The sequence below is a fragment of the Cetorhinus maximus genome, chromosome 16, assembly GCF_964194155.1.
Source record: "Cetorhinus maximus chromosome 16, sCetMax3.hap1.1, whole genome shotgun sequence".
Lineage (NCBI taxonomy): Eukaryota > Metazoa > Chordata > Chondrichthyes > Lamniformes > Cetorhinidae > Cetorhinus > Cetorhinus maximus.
The window spans coordinates 9,719,319-9,737,626 of NC_135894.1; the positions used below are offsets into that span (position 1 = coordinate 9,719,319).

General features: G+C 41.5%; 1 long non-coding RNA gene across 1 annotated transcript in view; it reads right to left on the bottom strand.

Moving 5' to 3' along the window:
• Positions 1–1,708: 1,708 nt before the first annotated feature.
• The window catches only part of LOC144691340 (uncharacterized), a 378,016-nt gene continuing 361,416 nt past the window's right edge, over positions 1,709–18,308 (bottom strand). The window contains exon 2 of the long non-coding RNA XR_013579108.1: positions 1,709–1,911. This is a non-coding gene — a long non-coding RNA (uncharacterized LOC144691340). The remainder of the gene's footprint in view (positions 1,912–18,308) is intronic.

The following is an 18,308-nucleotide window of genomic DNA, read 5'->3' on the forward strand; positions in this document are numbered from 1 at the left end:
GCAGGTCAGGCATTCCTTCCCCATTTCCCCAGAAACACAAGTACACCCTTCCCACACTGCCAGCACTTACTGCTAGAGAGAAAATGGGAAATATATTTAAGGCCTAAAGTTGCTAAAGTCAGTGTTAAAGCCAAAGGACAGCAAAGTGCCCATTAGAAATATGATATGTTTTTATCTCAAGCTTAATCTGAGATTCACTGGAACAGTGAAGGCTGGCTAGATTGGTGGGTGGAGATTTGGAATGCCAAGAAGGAACACACTTGCGGAAAAGACCAGAACTTTTACTTACAGGTTTTCAGCATCTGCAGTATATTGCATTTTCTTTCTTAGATGAGCATCCATGGAGCACAATTATGAATTGATCCAGTTCACACGCCAGCAATCCTTACAGTGTTCAAGAGTTTGCAAACATTTCCGAGTGGGTAATTCTGCAATAATTGCTACACTTCCATGGATAACCTATCCTAGCTTCCATCAAGTAGTCAGCCACACAAAGCCACTTACGTTCAATCCTCTAATTCACTCTTTCATTCATCATCAAGGCAGTGCAGATGTGTAGAACCTTATTAAAGAATAATTACCTTTAATTATTAAGTATTTAGTTTTCATATACACTTTTCATTGCTGAATTGAAATTTGATGTGTGTTCAATTTCCTCCTTATCGACAGAATGGGCAGAAAATCATTGCCTAAGATTTTGTATCCAGGTTTAACCTTGCAAATGAAATTAGGGCTAACCATGTCATCTGTGAGTTAATCGGACATGGTTTAAAAAAAAGCATGAGCGAGACTTCTTTCAACTTTCCATTGATGCGAACAGAGATGGATTTACATTTTCTATAATTCTCCTTTTTATCTTCCTGACATGAGGGTAAATGGGAACCAATTGTGTATAAAATCAAGGTGTCCATGTCTCAGCAGTGCTGATACTGAAATTAGCACGGGAATTAAAAATTAAGTTACACAGTGGTCAGGAGGGACACAACAGTGAAACCATCAGAAAACTGAACACACTTTTCTTGGAACAAGTGCAGCAAGAGGCTACATTTTTGATATGTGATTCTGATTTCAAAAATATGGACTTTGAACATCCTTGAGGTAGGCAAGATCAAGAATGCAATAAAAACAGAAAATTCCGGGAATACTCAATAGCACAGCTGGCAGCATCCTTAGAGAGAGGCACAGAATAGGGGGTGGTGGTGACATAGTGGTAACGTCACTGGACTAGTGATCCTAAAGCCCAGGCTAATACTCTGAGAATGTGAGTTCAAATCCTACCACTGCAGGTGGAATCTGGATTCAGTTAATAAATCTGGGATTGAAAGCTAGTCTTAGTAATGGTAACCATGAAACTATCAATAACAAAAACAGAATTACCTGGAAAAACTCAGCAGGTCTGGCAGCATCGGCGGAGAAGAAAAGAGTTGACGTTTCGAGTCCTCATGACCCTTCAACAGAAATGAGTAATATTAGGAGAGGGGTGAAATATCCTGTCGGAGAGAGGAGCAGTACTTCTTCAAGGTAGGCATTTCTTGAAGAGGAGTAGCAGTCAATTAAACACAGAGATAAAAACAAAAAACTGCGGATGCTGGAAATCCAAAACAAAAACATAATTACCTGAAAAAACTCAGCAGGCTGCCACTCCTCTTCAAGGAATGCCTACCTTGAAGAAGTACTGCTCCTCTCTCCGACAGGCCTAATATTACTCAGTTCTGTTGAAGGGTCATGAGGACTTGAAACATCAACTCTTTTCTTCTCCGCTGATGCTGCCAGACCTGCTGAGTTTTTCCAGGTAATTCTGTTTTTGTTTTGGATTTCCAGCATCCGCAGTTTTTTTGTTTTTATCTCTGTGTTTAATTGACTGCCACTCCTCTTCAAGAAATGCCTACCTTGAAGAAGTACTGCTCCTCTCTCCGACAGGCCTAATATTACTCAGTTCTGTTGTAAAAACCCATCTGGTTCACTAATGTTCTTTAGGGAAGGAAATCTGCAATCCTTACCTGGTCTACATGTGACTCCAAACCCACATTAATGTGGTTGATTCTTAACTGCCCTCTGAAATGGCTGAGCAAGCCACTCAATTCAAGGGCAATTAGGGATGGGCAACAAGTGCTGACCTTCCCATGAAAGTATAAATTATAAAGTTTAAGTTAACAGAACTGACTTAAGGTCATTGACTTGAAACATTAACATTATTTCTCTCTCCTTATATGCTGCCAGGCCACTCGCATTTCTCCAGCATTTTCTGTTTTTGATTTCCAGCATTTGCAGTATTTTCCTTTTGTAGATAAAAGAGAATGAGTTCACTGAACTGTTCGAGTCTACAGGGAAGGCTGCTACCTGTGGCTCCATCTGTCTTTGAGTTAAAATTGGATTGTTGAACTCTTCATGGATGTGTCATGAGCTTCCGACAGCATTCAGTACAGTCCAAAGCCATTAATAGTACCTCACTGAATGAGGCTGCCAGATTCCATCCACTATAGCATCGAGAAAGAATGGCTGGGAAGTCATTTCTCAGCAAGACCCTGACTGCATCACCGCCACAAGAGTTACTAATTCTTAAACCATTTATATCAGTGTATCTACAGTCTTTTCTGCTGCCACACTTTAAAGTACTATAACAAAATACCCCAATGGACAGACAGTAGCAGAGTTTTTTTTTAACCTATGGTTTTTTTTGTCCAGGGAAGCCTCCCCTAGGCATTTTTTTCTCTATTTGTTGAAATTCTGAGATTTAATTTCAACTTCAACAGAAGATGCATGAACATACTGGAGAAACAGCATTTATGCCAATTTTCCTGAGTTTCCTCAGATCCTTTGCTGAAGCAACAGCCAATAATTGGGAGAAACCACATGGAAATTCATCCCTTCCATTGACTGCACCTCAAAGTTCAGGTGCACCAATGTCACTGCCTACTGAACATTACTAACATTACCCAGTACAGGCAGAAAGGGAAGCAGTTAAGGAGGATCCAGAAGGAACAGCCAGTTAAAAATTTTCAAATCCCTGTAAAAATCAGTAATACTGGCACCAGTAATGCTAGAGTTCCATTTTAAGTTATTCAAGACCAAACTGGACAAATTTTACTGGTACCCTTCATTTCCAAGTTTTACTGGTTCTTGCTTAATGTGCATCAGAACAATAGTGTGGAAAGAGTGATTTAACTGATCAGCTTGGTTAGTGTCCTTAAAGGCAAAGGCTACTGCAGCCATTCACAGCTGAAATGTGTTCTTTATTTGTTTCACAAGTTAGGTTTGCCTTAGATATTCTTGCGGTCACTCCCATAACTATTTGAAGTGAGGGAATTTTAAGGTGGGTTGGGGTGGGGATGCACAGCCTCTTGAGGGCATCCCAGCAGCACATCTGAACTGTCCTCTTCAGAGTCTAAGCAGCCAGTCACCTGATGTGCTGCTACTGCTTAGGTGGCACTTTGTAGAACCGGTAGGGTAGTCAAGAGAACTTAATGGGCTAGCCAGGGAAAGCACCAGGATGAATAGTTTCGTATATGTATGGCACTGTTGGTTATGTCATGTTTTCATTGTTTTTAATCGAGATACATACTGTAGATCATGGCATAAGAGCCAACCTTAGAAAAATTCTTCCTAAAACAGGGGTCAACCTATATGCTGAGTGTAAAATGTGTTGGTATAAATGGTTTTTATTTCACAATGTGAAATAAAGTAACACTGGTAATTCAAATTAAATCAATGTGTCATGTTTTATTTAATGACATAATTCTACTATCATGTTCTTTTAAAAACCATCAAACTCATCGCCTTCAGCACGCAATACAAAGAGCTCGCTGTATTCATCCAAGTCACTTTGGCTATGACATCATCATAAGGATTCCACTCTGGATCATATTTGACACTTTCAATTGCAGCAGCATCCCTCTACAACAAATCGTCTTCCTCTCAGCCCATTCAATTGGATATCCCATACGTTTTGAATGATCTGATGACAGTTTGTGCATTAATACCGTTCTACGATTTGATGAAGAAACAGCACAAAATATCAAAAGGGGAAGCACACTTTGTGAGGGTGTTTTCTCCATCAACCAACTACCTACTCCATTCAATGTGAACATGATCCTTGAACGGCTTGAGCACATCCAAAGGTTGAACTACACACATTAAACCCCATGGTTAACTGCCCTATGGATGTTGTTTCTTTGCAGGTGCTGCTTGATCTCATTGGTTATATGGAATCTTATCAAGTCCCACACTCCTGCGGCAACTGTTGCTGCTCTTCCAGTCCCCAATTCCTCCTCCCATTCCCCCTGAAGACTAAGGGGGACCATTAGTAAGATTCCACTGGCCAAGCTCCCCTTTTCTCCTGATGATTCTTATATGATCTCCAATAAGGTAGAGTAGTTCAACACTCAACCTCTTCAAGTGAAATCCTCAGAGAATTTGCGAAATAAATGTTGACAAAGTGCCCTGGGATGTCTCCTGATATGTAACAAAATTCTTCTTCAAACTTGGTCGATTTCCAATAACAAGTGAACAGTGAAGGTTTTAAGTAGCATTTGAACTCCTCACCAACAACTTCTATACTCCTATTCAAATGTTAGCATTACATAAGATTACATAGGGTATACAGCACAGAAATAGGTCATTTGGACCAAATGGTCCATGCCAGTATTTATGCACCACTTGAGCCTTCTCCCATTTTTCCTCATATAGATCTATCATCTTAACTCTCTATTCTCTTCTCTGTCATATGTTGGTCTAGCTTCCTCTTAGATGTATCTATATTATTTGCTTCAACTCGCAGTGATAGCAAGTTCCACATTCTCTACACATTCTGGGTAAAGAAGGTTCTTCTGATTTCCCTATTAGATTTCTTGTTGACTAATTACAGGGATAACCAGCAAAATGAATGCATCCTCTTTAATGAGCATTCAGAACCATTTTATCTTGTTATTAGAAGCTTAATCATCCTTGGAGTGGCCATTCCTAACATGCACTTAAACTCTGAGCTTAAATTTTACCAAGATGGTATCTTGCACTAAATGCTAACCAGGCAAAGCACTTTAAGACGCCATCTTGGCCACCTCAGAGACTCTTCAGTGCCTAAGCTGCTAGTGTTGCAGTGGGGGGAGAAGCCCCAATGTGTTTGTTTTTAAAATCTCTTCACTTGTACTTTTGATGATGATCTTAAATATATACTATGCACTTATTTATTCATTGCCTAGTAGAAACGGTTTTTCTTCCATTCACCTTCCCAGAGGGAAAACCAGTAAAACTTGGAAATAATTGGCACTGGTCCAAACAGACCAGTTTGGACCAGTACCAGTCATTTCCAAGTTTTACTGTCTACTCCTTCATCAGATCACTTCTGGATATTCCTTTTTTCATGAAAATAGTCCCAGTTTCGTATATTTTCTCATCATTAAAGCCTCTCATCTCTTGAACCATCTTAGTAAAAATCTCTTGTATCCTTTCCAAGGCTGTGACATCTTTCATAAATTAAGGTGCACAAAACTGAATCTAATACTCTAACTGTGGCCTAATCAATGTTTTGAGTAGGTTTAGAATTATGTCTTTGTTTTGGAACTCAAGGCACCTATTCACAAAACCCGGGATCCTTTTTTTTAACGAGCTCTGTTATGATGGGTTTGTTTCGGGATTCATCAGCCTTTTATTCTAGAAAGAGATCTCACTGGATGCAGGGGTCTTTGTTCATAAGACATTTAATTACAGGCTAACTATTTGCAAAGGTTTGTTTTTTTGCAAATGCTTTCACGGGATGTGGGCATATGGCCAGCATTTTATTGTGCATTCCTAATTGCTATTGAAGAGGTGGCGGTGAGCCACCTTCTTGAACCACTACAGTCCAAATAACACTAACATATAGCTCAAGCTGTCCTCTGAAGTGTGACTCAGACATTGTCTCTCAGTTAGTGACATCACTGTGACATAGCTTCTTTTGTGCATGCTCAGAATGTCTCTTATTAGATTTAACACTTTACCATAAGCAAACAACTTTATGAATTTGGTTTTTCTCCTTTTAAGGGTTTATTTACCCTAAACCCCAAGTCTCCCTGCTCCTCCAAACAATTTAAAGTGTCATTATTTCGCATATATTTATTTTCCTCCAAAACCCATCACCGTACGTTTCTCCACATTAAATTTAATCTCCTCAATCAATTAAAATAATTTACAGTCCTCCCTTTAGTTAATCACACTATTTTTGTGTTATCTGCAAATTTTAATAAATGTGCCTCCTTTACCAAATCCAGATTATTAATGGACACTGAGAGGAACAATATTCCTAAAATTGACCCCACAGGGATATCAATGTCTTCATCCCTCTAGTGCAATAAACATTCTTAATCTTGGGCCATAACTGACTTCTTATCCATGCTCCCACATTTTATTTAATATTGTGCATCTTCTTTTGTCAATCACAATCCTCAAAGGTGACGTGGCAAGTTGATAAGGGTATTGGTTACTTGGGTTCATAAATAAAGGAATAGAGTATAAAAGGGAAGAGATTGTGTTTGAACTTTAGGCCTCAACTGGAATATTTTGGGCAATTGTGGGTAGACTTCGGGAAAGGTGTAAAGGGTTTAGAAAGGCTCCAGAGGAGAGTTATCAAGGACGGGGGATTTCATTTACGAGGAGAGTTGGAACAGGGAACGTTAAGAGGCGACCTAATAGAGCTTTTCAAGATGATGAGAAGGTTTAATAGAGTACATAAAGAAAAAAATCATTCCCTCTGGTGAGTGGGTCAACAGTAGAGATCACAGATTCAAAATCATTGGCAAAGGATTTAGAAGGGGAATAAGGAGAATTTTTTTAACTCAGAGAGTTGTCAGCATTGGGAACAGCCAACATGAAAAGGCAGTGAAAGTTCATTCTAGTAGTAATTTTAAAAGCGGGTTGCAAAGATACTTGAGAGTAAGAAACTTACAGAGTTATGGACAAAAAGTGGGCATTAGGGACAAAGAGTGACACATTTTTTGGAGAGCCAGCGCTATGCTATAAGTTTCTATGATTCTATGATAACCAACTTTCTATGCAACACCTGATCAAGCACTTTACAAAAAATTACATCTGTATTTATATAGCTACATTCACTTTAATAATACATTCCACTATTTCCTCAAAGAACTCTATTAAGTTTATCAGACGTGACTTGCGTTTTACAAATCCATATTGGTTTTCATTCATTAATCCATGTTTTTCCAAGTGAGTATGAATTATATTTTGCATTAATGGGCTGCCTGGCCCATAGTTAATTGGATCATTCCCTTTTACTTTCTTGAAAGGAGCTGTTACATTAGCAACCATTCAGTCCTCCAGCAGGTCTGTGTTGCCATGCTTGCTGCCTGATACACCCAGTTCAATGGGTAGCCCAACATCATCTCCATTTTACCCAGTATCAATGCAACCAGGGCAGTTTCAGCTAAAACTTAGCTATCCAACAACTCTGTTGTATTAAAAGCTTCCCAATCTTAGTCAAAAAATGGCACCAAAAATCCCCAGCAACCTTGATTGACAATTCAGTGACTTACCTAAAAAGAGCTGGGGATCCTTTTAAACACCGTTGCTGCAGCCTACTTACTGAGTCATGCTTTGTTGGGTGAGGCTTAGGAAAGATCGACTCAATTGTTGCCAGGCACAAATTTCCCAAAATGGTCCTAATACAAATGCAGGTCCCCTATTTACATCTCATAATCAGTACTCGTTCCAGGCAGCTGCCACAGATGCCCAAGGAATGTCCTAACTAACATGTTGGCAGGTGCATTTTGTCATCAGAGGTTCATGGCACCATGAAACTTTAGGGGAGGCAGTGGCGCGGTGGTATTGTCACTAGACTGGTAATCTAGAGACCTAGGGTAATGCTCTGGAGACCTGGGTTAAAATCCCACCATGGCAGATGGTGAAATTTGAATTCAACAAAAACCTGGAATTAAAAGCCTAATGATGACAACAAAACCATTGTTGATTGTTGTAAAAACCCAGGTTCACTAATGCCCTTTAGGGAAAAAAATAAATAATTGCTGACCCAGCCAGCAATGCCCACATCCCACAAACAAATAAACAAAAACTTGACTCCCTTGTGTATGATGGGAAACTTCCCTTACACAGATTTATAAACCTTCAAAATCAAGGGACTATTGCATCTAATAGAACATTCTATTATTATGACATTAACTATGATCAAAATGCTCTGGATAACTAATGTAGGCTTACAACTAACTCCAGAAAAGAAATGAATATGGAATATGTATAGCAAATTCTTATGCTAATGAATGGGCTGTCCATCTCCCTGCATGTTGTAATAGTGCCTCTTTAGTGGTTCTCCCTTCATTTTGTATTTTTTCCCAAACTCTTGCACTTACGGTTCATGGCGGGTGTTTAGGTGTTGGAGTTGGATATCTTACCACAGCACTTCACATTGAAAGATTTTAAATTAAATAAGCCTGCTTGAAAGGTCTGACGGTCTTTCTGATGTCTAAGCTACAGTGATGGGGAAAGAAAAGCAGGCAGTAGGAGATCAGGCTGGAATGTAAATTACTCCAATAAAGGTCAGCCAGAGCAAGTGTGTCCAACGTGGAAAGGTCTTATTTTAGTTTTAGACATTTTCTTATTACAATCTGACATTTTTCTGAATACATTAGAAAACAGTAATCGATATAAAGTAAAAATATGAAGAAAATCTGTGTGTTTTGATTACAATGTAAATCAATTGAATGTCCATAAGGTCCCAACATGATTTCACTATCACATAATTGTAGTGGTTGAAGGTATAGCCTTTTCCAACTGCCTATTGGGGTCAAGTGATTGTTCTTGTAGTCTCTGACGAATGAGCCCTAAGTGTGGAGTGTGGGTAATCGCGGCGGCGGTGGGGGTGGGGGGGAGTAGGGGTGGGGGAGGGGGGTGGTTTGCCAGGAGGGGTGCCATGGCTTTGCATTCAGTAGAAGAGAAAGTTAGGGCAATCAAACAGGCGCCCTCTCCGCCCAGTTTAACTGCACTGAAGTCTTTTTTGGGCATGATCAATTATTATAGACACTTCTTGCCAAAAATGTCAACAGTGTTCGTACCATTACACTTGTTAGAAAAGAATCATCGTTGGTCTTGGAATTCGTAACAAGAAGAAGCCTTTGTCAAAGTTAAGAAGCTATAACGTTCATCATGTCCCCTGTTACATTATGACCCATCAAAAGAATTAACATTAACCTGTAAGGTGTCTCCTTACGGTGTGGGAGCTGTGTTATCACACAAGATGGAAGATGATTCCAAAAGGCCAATTGGCTATGTCTCCAGAACCCTCTTTGCAGCCAAGAAGTGTTATTCCCAACTAGAAAAGGAAGGTTTACCAGTGATATTTGGAGTGAAGAAATTCCATCAGTATCTGCATGGGCGACATTTCACCATTGTGTCGGACCATAAACCGTTAATGGGTTTATTCAGTGAGGATAAAGCCATTCTGCCAATAGCCTCAGCAAGAATACAATGTTGGGCTTTGATATTATCTGCGTATGAGTATGTCTTTATACGCTGCCCTGGCTTGCATATTGCAAATGCGGATGCGCTTAGTCGTCTACCCCATAGCATTGTATATGCTCCAGTGCCACTAGAAGTTGTGCTTGTACTGAATTTCCTGGACTCTTCGCCTGTGCGTGAGAAGCAAATAAGGAATTGGACAAACAGAGACCCAATTTTGTCGGAAGTCTGAGACCTTGTATTGCAGGGGTGGTGGATTTCATCAGTGTCTGAAGAGGTGAGACAATTCCATGCTGAAAAATGGAGCTAAGTTGTCAAGTTGATAACTTCTTGTGGGGATCAAGATTTGTTATCCCTTTGCAAGGAAGAGAACCACTCTTGACAGAGCTTCACAGTGCACATCCAGGCATATTGAAGGTGAAAATGCTTTCAGGAAGCTATGTCTGGTGGCCAGGCATTGACAGTGACATTGAAAGCGTGGTCAAGCACTGTCTTCAGTATCAGAAACAGCTGAAGTTACCTGTTTCAGCTCCACGGCATCCGTGGTGGCCTCGTCAACCCTGGGTTAGACTACATATTGATTATGTAGGGCAGTTCTTAGGTACCATGTTTTTATTGCTCGTAGATGCACATTCTAAGTGGATGGATATATATGAACTTAGATCACCGACATCGAGTGCAACTATCGAAAAGCTGCGTCAATGTTTTAGGATACATGGTTTACCAGAAGTCATCATTTTGATAACTGTACAGCCTTTACTGGTACAGAATTTCAGAGGTTCATGAGTTTAAATGGAATCAAACATATTGAAACAGCACCATATCTTCCCTCATCAAATGGGTTAGCTGAAAGAGCTGTGCAAACTTTCAAATCAGGAATGAAGAGATTATCAGAAGGTGCTCTAAAAACTCGACCTCTCCCGCTTTCTTCTGAATCATCGTACGACGCCTCATTCAACTGCAGGTTCAACGCTGTCCGAATTGTTGATGAAACGCCGCCTATGTACAAGGTTAAGTCTGGTGTTTCCAAACTTAGAGGGGAATGTAGAGATGAATCAGAGTGGTCAAAAATTGAATCATGATATTCACAGCAAAGCTCGAAGATTTATAGTAGGAGATACAGTTTTCATGTGGAATTTTGGAAGTGGACTTTGTTGGGTTCCTGGTACAATTCTTTCAGAAACTGGTCCCCTGTCATTCCAGGTGGAAGTGGAAGACCGAATTGTTCGAAAACATCTGAGGGGTGGAGAGCCATTCCAACGCCCAGCTATTCTGCCTGTGATTGACATTGAACCATTAATCACGTAGGTGACAGGTTGACCTAGAATAGACATGACTGATGTCTCTGTAGAGTTGCTGAACCTTGAACCTTTCTACTGATGTACCTGACGCTACAGTTCCTGAAGGTGTCGATCCAGTGGGAGAATCTCAAGTGGGAGAATCTCAAGTGGTAGAGCTGTGCTGCTCTATCCAAATAGGGAAACCACCTCAGAGACATAGGGCAGCATTTTTCCCCCATCGGCGGGGGGTTTCGTGTGGGAGCGGGTGGGGGGCGGATGGGATTCCCTGAGCAGGTCTGTACGCTCTTTTATGTATGCGCGAAAGAGCCCACAGATCTCCCTGAGGCAAAGTGCTGGCTCAGAGAGATTGCTTCAACTTTAAAAACTGTGCTGAACGGAGAAAAAAACATTATTGACACGTCCCCTCAATGTGACACTGTCATGTGAGCTGGGACACGTCAATTACTTGAATGTTAAAACTTAATAAACATTTTTAAAACCCTCATGAAACCTCATCCCGCCCGTGGATGAGGTTTCATGTGTTTTCGGAACCCGCCTGGTTGGACAGGCAGCCCTGACAATGACCTCAGTTAGGTAATTAACAGGCCTTAATAAGCCTTTGACAGTTTGGCGGGCGAGCAGCCAAATCGGCTGTGCATCCGCCGAGCTGAAAGTCTAAATGACGCGGGGTGACGTAGGGATGCCCGTCTGACATCACCCTCCGTCATTTTACCTGTTGGTGTGCTGGTCCCGCCCCCCTCGCCGACCAGGAAATTCTGCCCTTAATCTTTAATCATCTGAGTTATATATATGTGTATGTTGTGGATTAAAAATGTCCTTTATAATTAGGAAATGTAAAAGAAAAACGAAGGGGGAGGAAATTGAAGGTATAGCCTTTTCCTGCTGCCAGTTAGGGGTCACGTGATTGTTCTTGTAGACTCTGATGAATGAGCCCTAAGTGCGGGTAACCTGGTGGGACATGGGGGGGATGCGGGCGGTGGCTTTCTGGTCGAGGACCAGGTTCAAGCATGTAGCTTCTGAAAATCTCTCTGTAATAAAGTTATCTGTTTCAAGTAGAAACTTGTCTGGTATGTCAAGTCATTACAATAACGCAACACCTGTTTTTATTTGACACACATCTTCCCAGTTCCCACCTACTCACTTGTGACAGGATTTACCTTGAATCAAAACTGGCAATTTAAATGTCAAAAATCAATGCATTTTCATGCATGAGGATCAGCGTCTCATCATGACACTGACACAGGTGGATATCTTCTTCATTTTCCTTTTGTAGTCTTGCACGCTTCTAAGGTGGTGATACGATGGTGATGTGACCAACCTATACTCATGGAGTATAGATGACTATGGTGTAAAAAATTCGAGCATGCCCAAAAATTCTGTAAACAATTCGCACACTGAAAATTGGAGTTACACTTTCCTGTCCGCCCCCCAAAAATCAAGGATTAGAAACTCTACCCATGATGAGAAATTACAGATCCTGGAGCAGAAAAGGCTAATGGATGTAGGACAAGTTTTTTTTAGATTATGAATGGTTTGGATTTGGTGCATTGGTAAGACTATTTCCATTGGCTAGTGAGTCAGTGGTGTTAGGTAATCATTGATTAAAATTTTAAAGAGAGGAGAGGTTAGGCTTAATTTTTCTCCACAGAGGCTGTGAGAGCACAGAGATAAAAGCAAAAAGTGTTCTGTTGAAGGGTCATGAGGACTTGAAACGTCAACTGTGCTCTTCTCCGCCGATGCTGCCAGACCTGCTGAGTTTTTCCAGGTATTTCTGTTTCTGTTTTTGCTATGAGAGCACAGAATGCTTTACTACAGACAACAGCTGCAGAGATGATGGCATCTCCGAAGGGAGGAGGGTATTTAAAGCAGAAACAAATACAGGATAAGAGAAGAAAACAAGGCAGGGGATTTGCTATAGGTTCAGCACAAAATGAAGCAGTAAAGCAAATGTCTGGCAGAAAGTGCTCATGTGGATACAGCTTTTTTCAACCATTGAAGCTGTAAACTTGACATGTTCAGGATGGGAGGGGGGTTGGATGTATTTGATGGCACATCACAGGAAGAAGAGCATTACCATCCATGGCAGTGATGATGCACTGTACTGACACCAGTTGAGCATAGGAGAGACATAAACAGAAAGTAGGTGTATAGGAGGTGGGTGTACAGGAGCAAGGTGTACAGAAGAGGAGTGTACAGGAGGGATGTGCTCAGGAGGGGGATGTACAGGAGAGGGGTGTACAGGAGGGAAGTGCTCAGGAGGGAGATGTACAGGAGGGAGGTGTACTGAAGGGAGGTGTACAGGAGGGGTTTATACAGGAGAGGTTTGTACAGGAAGGAGCTGCATAGGAAGGTGTACAGGAGGGAGATGTACAGGAGAGGGATGGACAGGAGAGGGGTGTACAGGATGGAGGTGCACAGGACTGAGGTGTTCAGGAGAGAGGTGTACTGAATGGAGGTGTACAGGAGGGAGGTGTACAGGAGGGAGTTGTCTGAGGAGGAGGTGCACAGGAGAGGGGTGCACAGGAGAGAGGTGCACAGGATGGAGGTGTGCAGGAGAGAGGTGTAAAGGAGGGAAGTGTACTGAGGGAGGTGTATAGGAGAGAAGCAAAAGCACAGGGGACACGACACACATCTGAAAATCTGTTGCTTGATGTTCAGCTTCCTTGACCTTTCAGAGGAGCAGTGCTTCCATAGGTTAGGATTGTTATATTAGATTGTGGCAGATATTTTCAGTGTCCTGATGGAAGGCCTGCTCTCTGCTAGACCTGGGGATTGCCAGTACCAGTAGCTGTGAAAGTGACCACCACCCTCAAATTATTCACCTCTGGATCCTTCAAAGGCACTGCTGCAGACATATCCAGGACATCCCAATTAGCCGCATGTAAATGTATAAGGCTATAATCTTCATGGAAACTGATAACTTTTATAAATAGATTCGAACTTCCAGCGACTAGCTGAAAGAATGACACAGCAAGATTTCACATATTAAAACTTTTACTGTAACTAATGATTAAAAGCATTATTGACTAATCATTATTTTCTTTTTGTAGCAACTTATTCTTTAACTACAGAGAGGAACATTTCCCCTTATACTTATCACACATCGCACTCTCAATAGAATTACAGCCCTTACAGCAAACAGTCCACAGATACTCCCAGCTTCCAATGTGCTCCCCACTTCACTGAGTAGTAACTTTGAGTGACTGCCTCCAGGCACTTTCTTCAGTTTTCAGAGAATTTCTTAAATCCATCACCAGCAGTAAAGCCTGTTCTGATGACTCCCCTGGCCAGAACAAATCTCCTGGAATCTATAGGAGGCTACAGGATGCATCTCTTTGACAAGAGACTCACAAAGTCAAGCACTGTTTTTTCCCTGCTAACCACACAGAACCTCTGCTGTCTGCCTTTGATAGTCATTGATTTATAGGGAATCCTGCAACCTGATCTCAAAAATGGCTTCCTGCGTCCTCTTTCCCATGGCAACATGAAACACATTAACTTTACATCCAGGTAGAAATGCTAATTAGCTATCTTTGATCCCAACTCTTTTTCATCTAAGAAGTAAATGGACAGTTTTCAAGATAGCTGTTTACAACCCAATATTATTCTGGGACTTTGGGAGATTCAGAATCTGCTCATTGCAAACTCAGAGACTGCTGTCAATATCTACAAGCATAAACGCCTTGCATCTTCTTCTCAGTAAAATGATCTAATCCTTTTTTGACCTCCAACAATCAAACCACCCAGGCTTACTGTCAGGCAGACTCCAGAACAAGTCACAAGACCCCTTCATTTACTCTATATTTAAATCTGCATTCCCAAAATATAACAATCTTCGAAGCTGCGTAATTGTAACACAGGTCACGGGTGGATTGTTTGTCAGACCTGACAATGGTGTAAATTTCACATGATAACAATAGCCAGGAGGGACAGGCTCTCCGATTGTCTCAGGTGCAGGCTACCATTGATTGCACACGTGGCAATTTCAGCACTTCCCCAGCAACCAGGAGTTTTTTAAACCACAAGGGACATTTATCCATCAATGTGCAGTTTCAGGGACCAACAATGAGTTACCGGAGTTCTACAATGAGAGTCACATCACCATGAGATGTGCCATCAAACAAGTTATTGAAATGTTGAGAATGGGCTTCAAGTACCCAGATAGGTTTAAGAGTGTCCTTCAGTACACAATGGTTAGGGTGTCCAGTGTTGTGGTGTACCCTGCACAACATTGCACAGCAGGGAGGATTACAGGGCGGAGGATGATCCACTCACCTGTGGATGAGGAGGAGCTGGAAGAGGAAGAGGAGAGGAGGGTTAAGATGGGGTACCCATCATCAGACTAGCCTCTGGCATTGCTGCCTAGGATGCTGGGGTGTCCTAGAAATGAAATACTGTGTCCACTACCATCCCCAGCACACCTATTCCCTTTGTAATGAACAGTCCTTCAAACACTCATCTGCACATTGAACATCCTCCCAATGGGCCCTGCCACACAAGGGAAAGGCTGGGTGGCCCTCAGGGTGCAATAATGGGCAAGATGTGGAAGTGGGCCAATCAGTAAATTATATGTACCCTTACTAAAAAAGGAAAGCTAACATAACATTTTGTCAAGCACCTAGATACATGGTCTCGGTAAGTTGCAACCGCTTCAACTTATGCTTCCTATGATCTCCATGCGGTACATGCTGTGTGGTTTCAGCTATGGCAGAGGCAGGCTGCTCTGATCTATGACCTATCTGCTGAGATGGTTTTCACCAATGTCCCCTGGGTTTTGGAGCCTCTGTATGCCCTGCCAAAGACTGCTCCACCTAGACCTGTGCAGAGACAGACTTGACTATTGGGATTCGAGGCAGCATTGAGTGGGAGGGCCAATGGCTGAGAAGTAGATGTGCTTTAAGTGGCGCAGACATTGTAAGGCCACAGTCTGCCATCTTGTTTAAGGCGACAGCCAAGTTGGCATCGAAAGTCTGCATGGGCGCTCAATGCAGGCTCTCCCCAGCTGTCCCTGTCACCAGTATCTGTTTGTGCTCGCTTGTGAGGTATGAATTATCAGATGAAAACCCGATTAACTGTCTAAGTGGACCCATCTTACTGTGAGTATCTGTGCTGGTGTGTGGCTTTAAGTCATGTGAAGGTGCGTCCTCAGAAGGAGTGAGGTGCTTTGAGGAATTGCACTCGTGCATGTCCTTTGTCACTTGTTTTATGTGTGAGGGCTCTTTAAAGAAAGTGATACCATTTAGTTGTGACAAAGTCACAACCTTGACAATCATCATATTCAGCCTTCTCATCTTTCAGTCATTGATGAAAGGAAGTAAATGTGTGTGAGCATTAGAGTTCTGCTATATTTATCTTCCTGACAAGGTAAATTCATTCAGTAACTTATTGTTAGTCTTAATCCTCACTTGGAGTGATTTTAAATTATTATAAGAGCTTAGTCAGCTATACTAGCTACAGACCTGGACTTTTTTTATTATTCATTCATGGGATGTGGGCTTCGCTGGCTGGGCCAGCATTTATTGCCCATCCCCAGTTGCCCTTGAGAACGTGGTGGTGAGCTGCCTTCTTGAACCGCTGCAGTCCATGTGGTGTAGGTACACCCACAGTGCTGTTAGGGAGGGAGTTCCAGGATTTTGACATAGTGACAGTGAAGGAATGGCGATATATTTCCAAGTCAGGGTGGTGAGTGACTTGGAGGGGAACTTCCAAGTTGTGGTGTTCCCATCTATTTGCTTAAAATAAAGTGTCCTCCCCCCAGGAGAATTTAGGCTAAACAAAGATATCTCAGGATAAAATATATTTAATAAGTATATTGCGGCAGAAATAACTCCTCTGAGTTAACCACTGTTAGTACATAAAATTACCCATTGAACAATTCCAGAGAAGTTAGGGTCCTCAGTTATAAAGAATGAGCCTGCTACTTTTATAATGAATACTTAATAATAATTCATTGTAAGAATTGCATTATAGTAATGGCTGCAATATTATAAAGTGTAAAGTAAAACATAAAGAAAGTAAAATAATCAAATTCACCTAAAATATAAATGCAGAATAACAAATCCACCTAGGAATAAATACAGGATATGAAATCCACCTCGAAATAAAGGCAGAATAACAACACAACATAAGAATAAATGCAGGATATTCAAACAAATAACAATCAAAAAGCATAGTTTTGTCTTATCTGAGTTATGAAGAGATTTTATTTGTAAGACCTCTGTTCAATGATCTCAAGGTCTGACATCGATGCTTACCTAAAGGCCAAATTTAAACAAAATCTTTGCTTTAAGAATAAACTAACCATTGAAATTTGTTACCAGGTTTTCTTAGAGTCTTCTGTATTAGAATTTTGAGGATTAATCTGTGTGTATGTGTGTGTGTGAGTGTGTGTGTGTGTGTATGTGTGTGTGTGAGTGAGAGTGTGTATGTGTGAGTGTGTGTGTGTGAGAGTGTGTATGTGTATGTGTGTGTGTGTATGTGTATGTGTGTGTGTGTGCGTGTATGCATGTGAGTGAGAGCGTGTGTGAGTGTGTGAGTGAGAGAGTGTGTGTGTGTGTGTGAGTGAGAGCGTGTGTGTGTGTGTGCGTGTGTGTGTGTGAGTGAGTGAGAGTGTGTGTGTGTGTGTATGTGTGTGCGCAGGTGTTTTGCAGCTTGCAAGAGCAGTCTCAAGGCTTTTGGTTCACAGCAAGCAGTCTCAAGGCTTTCAGTGTTTTGTGCAAAGTTGTTTTTCACTTTGCTATCCCTGTTCTTGGCAAAGATTCAAAGTCTTCATGGGTTGGGTTAAATCCTTAACATGAGATCTTTGTAATTCTCTCCTCAGTTATCTGTGAGCTCCCTGACTCTCTGTCTTCAACTCAAAGAGTGAAGCTTACCTCCAGGATGTCCTCCTCTGCATCACTGGTCCACTTCCAGTCCTTGAACTTTCCTTTGTGATTTTTGTTCTCTTCTACAATGGGTGAGAAAACAAACCTGTGAGTGAGTGAAGGTGAGATATTCATCTAATGGATGCAGTGCATTCAATGAGGGTGATTATGAAATAGATGCATCACATTGCATAAGTATTGGGATGAGTGTTAATGGTGGATAGATAAATGGGAAGATAATGAAGAAGATAGAAAGTGAAGGCTATGCGTTGCTGAAAGTTGATTGGGTGAGAGGACTGATGTGATGGGGACGCTTGACAAGCTAAAGTAAAAAGGGAAGAATGGAAGTGCTTAAAACACAGGTTGCAGGTGAATCAGCAAATAAACTCTATTTTCCTGACCTGTTTAGATCACAAAACTGATTCCTACCTTGCATTAATGACCTGTGTATAATACTCCTGCTGCTCACCTCCTCAGCCATCTCTGCAATACTCAGCAGGATTCTCCCTGCCATTGCTGAGGAAAGTATGTCTTTCCTGCTCCTGACTGCACCCAGCAGTAATGGCTGATGCTTTTGCTTTATGTCCACCATCCACCCTGAACATCTCTAATTTCCATTTGTGCAGACTCCCTTTAAATATAGTTGAGATTGTGTAATGTGGTTGTGCATCACACCCATCGCACA